Below are 6,000 nucleotides of genomic sequence, written 5' to 3'. Positions count from 1 at the left end.
AAGTTTAAACATGGCTACATTTCTCTCTGTTTTCCTTTGTGCCCTCCATAGAGTTGGATATCTGTAAAAATTTATTTTATTTGGCTATTAAGTAACTGTCTTTTTCTCCTTGATATTGAACTTATAGAATGTAGAGATAAATGGCACATGTAGAGTTTGTAGCACACAGAATTCAATGACTATGTTGACTGAAGGAATGGTAGTAATTATATTGTATTAATAACAGCATAGAATATATTTTTTGCCAATAATTACTTTTCTTCTAAAGGACAGATCATAGGAGAAGTGGTGGCCCAGATAGTTCGATCTTTACCTTGGGTAGGAGAAAATAATAGTGTTGGAAATTGGATGCATACATGGCATAGGAGAAGACACAGTGTTGTTGCTCAAAAAGTACATCATCTTATAGATAAGAAATCCTGCTAAAGATAAATGTGTAAGCTCCTAATAACTGCAAAGAGCAGCACACATGGCAAAGAGCTGGGTAAACTTCTACGTGAACAAGAGGGTTTAGAATGCCTGCTGCATGCTTTCTCATATGAAGAATCTCAATTGACTATGGATATAGTCAACTCACATGTGTACATTCATAGATTGTAATCCTACTTACATGACACATACAAACATACTTGTATATGTGTTGTGAAAACAGAAGGATTAAAAAATGGGAGTTCCAATGAACAAGGGAGGAGGAAAGGTAGGCGAGGCACATATGATCAAAGTCCAATGATATATATGAAAATATTATAATAGAACTCATTATTATTAAATATTAAATATATATTAAAATTTTAGTTAAAATATGCAAAAAATTTAGAGAAAGTTGAGTTCTCTGATTTAAAAAATTGTCATATTTCTTCAAGATTACCATAGATACTCCAACATGTGGCTTAAGAGATAGCATAGAGGTGGGATTTCAACTCCCTACTCCCTTTTCTGTGAAGTGGTTTAAACAAGTCATCCCTGGATAAGTGTCTCATGTCTTCAGTAAGCTGGGCCATATTATACACATATACTCCTCTCAGACTTCTGGTTGCTGAAGTCGATCACCAATCTTCAGCACACCAAATGAGGCCTGCATAGCCTAGCTTCTTCTGAACCAGATCTACAAATGTTTAAATAAATATACTCTTGGTAACCCTGTGCACATTCTTCTTTGTGCATTTTCCAGTGTTGTGCCTCTGTCTGGGAACTACACCACCCCTTCTTAGATCCAACAACTTCAACTCAACTTTTGGTTTTTCCCAAGTATTGTGGGATGTTCTGTATGGCAAATGTGTTGCTCTGATCGGTCAATAAATAAAATACTAATTGGCCAGTGGCTAGGCAGAAAGTATAGGCAGGACTAACAAAGAGGAGAAAAGAAAGAACAGGAAGGCAGAAGGAGTCACTGCCAGCCGCCGCCAGGACAAGCAGAATGTGAAGATACCGGTAAGCCACGAGCCACGTGACAAGGTATAGATTTATAGAAATGGATTAATTTAAGCTATAAGAACAGTTAGCAAAAAGCCTGCCACAGCCATACACTTTGTAAGCAATATAAGTCTCTATGTTTACTTGGTTGGGTCTGAGCGGCTGTGGGACAGGCAGGTGACAAAGATTTGTCCTGACTGTGGGCAAGGCAGGAAAACTCTAGCTACACCCAAGGTTCCCAGTCTCTGAAAAAAAAAAAAAATGAACCACACGCCCTTTACAAAATATCCATGGACCCTCATTTCAAACTATACTTGAACCATTTCCTTTGAATGTTAATACATTTCTTTTAGTTTTTACATAGCTTCTTAATATCTCAAAAAGTGCATTGCATTCACTCTCTAGGGTTGTTATAATAGTCCTGGAAATAAGGGGGCTTGGCATAAATGTTTCTTACATTTCCATAGACCTTTAATAATAAACCGAAGGCCTCTCACTACTGCCTGTATGTAGGTGGGTGTTCTGAGCCTCTTCTTGCTTGGAGTGTTTGTCAGAAATCTGTGCATTGACTTGTAGCCTTACCAGTATGGTCACACCATCTTCTCCCTGTGTGCCTTCATTTCATTTTCCTTCTGTACATGTCTGTTTCTGTTTTCAAATTTCTCCTTTTTGAAGGGATGAAATTCACACTGGGTGGGAATATATGCCAGTGTCAGAACTTTATTTCTAAGTAAAATCAGTCTATATAATTGAGAATCTAGACTCCATCCTATGTGTTAACTTTATTTTAGATGTGATCTGACCCCTAAGACTAACCAAACTTGGGTATCACTATCATAACATAGTGTTCTGTGCGAAAAGCAAACCTCACTATTTTAAATGTCTCTGCCTAGTGATTGAATTGAGTTTAGCTTGTTTTCTTCAGCTGTTACATTTTGCAGAAGAACTCTCATGTTGCATATCCTCTTAGTTCTTAAAATTTTCATTTTTTATGAATCAAAGGTTTTATTTTTCAAAAGAATTTAAAATAGATTGAAGCATCTCATCAGAGGGTGAGTGAAAAATGTAAGAAGGCAGTCATACGTGCTACAGACTGGGTTTTGGATATATATTTCATTTATAGTAGTGTTTTTGTTCTTTGTCTCCCACACAGAGCAGCAAGGATTACAGTGTTTTGTTTTCAAGTATGCACGGAATGTCCTCACCTTTGCTAACACATAACAAATGGCTAAAAATATTTGTTCAATGAATAGAACATTTTCAAGTTTTTGAGTGTTGTTATCTTTGCCCTGTTAGTATTCCTTGTAGTTTTACTTACTAAGATTATATTTTTATTGTACTTGCACATTTACCTTTATGCTGTCTCACACTGTTGTAGAATTATTTAATTAAGTCTTATAAAATATTTTTTAAAGGTTTTGAAATAAATATATTTCAAAGTAGTAAAAATATCAAAGTAGATTATATACCTATTTGGAAAATGTCACAAAGATAAAGACTATTCTATATAATTAATATACATTGATACAGAATGATAACAAATGGTTGAAAATTGAATGATTAGATTGAGGCAGGAATGAAGCTGTAAAGTCTACCACCTGCTATTATTGAATGGGCTCTAATCTATGTGATGAAAATAAAAACCAAACCAAGTGTTGGAGCCATGTAATTTTGAGTTAACTCCTAGCTGATTTTGCTTTTCAAATGGGAAAAGAACAAAAATCCTAAGTGAGGGAAGTGCTTTCAATAAGATGCTTAAAGCAGGGAGAATCTGGGGCTTTCTATGCAGTTTAAAGTGGGATCCCACTCAACTTCATTAGAGGGTTGAGACATTCTTCCTAATGACATGGTGATGGTATGAAAGAAGCAGAGGGCAGAGAACTGCAATATTGATCTATCAAATATAAAGTATTGATAAATACGACAAAGGACACAGAACCATCCATATTGTTCATCTCGGGTATCCCTGTGGTGTGTTGAGCAGCAGCCCTCAGGCCTGCAGATGGTGACTGCTGCCAAGCCTGGGGGATACTTGCCTAGCAGAGATTGCAGAGCACCCATAGAATTGATCATCAAGGAGAATGAGTATGAGGAGCAGAGAAAGGAAAAGAGCCATAATACTTAGAAACAGATTAAGTTTTAGGCAAAGGGGTAATTTGGTTGTGAATTAATCTTCAGTGGGTCCATCTTACAAAAATTATCTGTCATAATTATATCACCAGCAACACTCTTTCTGCAGTAATTTTCCATGTTTCAGAAACATGAGAAACATAAAAACTAGTGGGCTTCATCACCTAAGAAAACAAAAGCAGTAAATAAATGGAGACTTTAACGTCATCTAGGGTACTGCTAGTGCATGCCGGTGACACTTGACCCTCATCCAGCCCCGCTTGAGTTTGTGTTCATTTGGTAGATGTGATTTGTTTTCTGATCATTGACTCTAATAGAGCCAAACCTTTAAGTGCCAGGAAGGAGGGAAATTACTTTTAAGACACTGAGTCTTTGCAGAGTCACTTTCACGATTAAATTGAGCGATTTCAATACACACTTTAAAGAAACATGTAAAAACTATATAATGCAAAAATTATGCAGAGAGAGAATAATAAAAGAAGCGATTGCAGAGATTAAGAGTTAAACAAACCTGCAGAAATCACAGTGTGACAACAAACTCCAGATGGCTGCGAAGTCCCCAGGGTGCTGGAAGAACACCAAAAGGGCAAGTTGCATGCTCTCCAACAGATTCTCATCTCAGAATGCCTGGAAAGAAGGACAGAAATGTCCCTGAAACTCATGATGTAAGAAAAGGGTTATTCTGAACTCATTGTGATGACTTGGGTAAGTTCATGACTTTTCTCACTACAGGAATCTCATACCCTGGGGCAGACTCATCCTTTTAAGATTTTTTTCCCCCTCTGCATTTAATGCCATTTGTTTCACATGTAAAACTCTAACAAAATTTAGAAATCAACTCTTGCATTTTATGATAATTAACTAATAAAATGTGCATCTAATTAAGGGGTGAGCCCTAGCTTGCCTCTCTGTTGCTGTGATGGCCATGCTGACCAGAAGCAATGTAAGGAGGACAGGGTTTATTTTGCTTACAGGTTACAGTCCATCATGGAGGGAAGCCAAGGCAGGAACTCAAGCAGAAACCTGGTGGCAGGGGCTGATGCAGAGATCATGAAGGAACTCTGCTGCTTACTGGCTTTTTTCTCCTCATATCCTCAGCTACCTTTCTTCTATAGCCCAGGCCCATCTGTCTAGGATAATACCACTCAAATTAATCAGCAAACAAACAAATAAAAATGCCCTACAGAGAAATCCAATTCCTCAACTGAATTCTTTCTTCTCAGGTATGTCTAGGTTTGTGTCAGGTTGACGAAAATCATTACAGTATGCAACATTATAATTTAACTAATGTATGAATACTGCTTAGTGGTTTTAAAAACATGTAAGCTAACTTACCCACCCACCACATCATAGAATCATTTTGTGTGTGCATTTTCTCTGCAAATATGAAGTATATAAGAGTCCTAACCACAGACACCTTGCCATATGCTAGATTCCCAGAATGTAGCAATACCATAACTGCAAATTTGAACCTCCCACTTCCCAACCCCAGGCAACCATCATTCAATCCCATTGTTCTACTTTCTCTTTCTGGGAGCTCAGCTCTTTTAGAGTCCACTCACAACTGAGGTCATTCAGTACTTATTACTGTGTTTGGTTTGTTTCACTTTACTGCATATTTTTTCTAGCATGTTCTCTTAGGCTATGGAGTTTCTTTTTCAAGCCTGAATCATTTTCTACTGTGTACCTTTCCCATATCTTGTACTCATTCACCCATCAGCAAACACTTGCCTTGCCTCCTTATCTCAGGTATAGAGAATGATGCTATAAAGAACAAGAGCACAGACGTTTCTGAGGTATTCATTTCCACATTCAGAACTGAAGTTGTTAGATCATGTGGTTGTTACAACTTCAGTTTTAGATGAATTTTCAAGGCATTTTCCATAACTGTGCCAAGTTTTATTTCTGTGAACAGCAAACAACTGTTCCGTATTCCCATACCACTTTCCACATTTCTTAGTTCATATTTCTGTAATAGACAGACTAACAAAGTGTTAGATAATCTCTTGCTATGGTTTTGACTTCCATTTTTCTGATATTAGTAACAATGAATACTGTTTAATATAGCTGTTGTTCATTTGTCTATGAATACATATACTCATATATTGTGGTGATCTTTTATATTAGGCTATTTTAAATTTTTGCTGATATGTCATGAATTTGTTTTAGGCAATTGCCCCTTATGAGCTGCATGATCTTCAATCTTGTCCCATAGAGAACCTTCTCATTGTGTGAGCTTTGCTTTTTGACAGACAGATGCTTATAGATTTAAAAAATCCATTCTTCATGTTCACTTATATGGCCTGTATACTTTGTTATATTCAAAAACCATTATCAGGCCCAATGTCAAGATGCTTTTACTGTGTTTATCTAAGACTTTTATGAATTAGGTGTTATAATCAATGCTTCAATATGAATTTTTGGGCATGATTTAAAATACTCTTCTATGTAATAGTT

This window comes from Peromyscus leucopus, chromosome 7 (assembly GCF_004664715.2).
Source record: "Peromyscus leucopus breed LL Stock chromosome 7, UCI_PerLeu_2.1, whole genome shotgun sequence".
NCBI classification, from domain to species: domain Eukaryota; kingdom Metazoa; phylum Chordata; class Mammalia; order Rodentia; family Cricetidae; genus Peromyscus; species Peromyscus leucopus.
The sequence above is the reverse complement of the archived record's forward strand: the minus strand, read 5'-3'. Positions refer to the sequence as shown.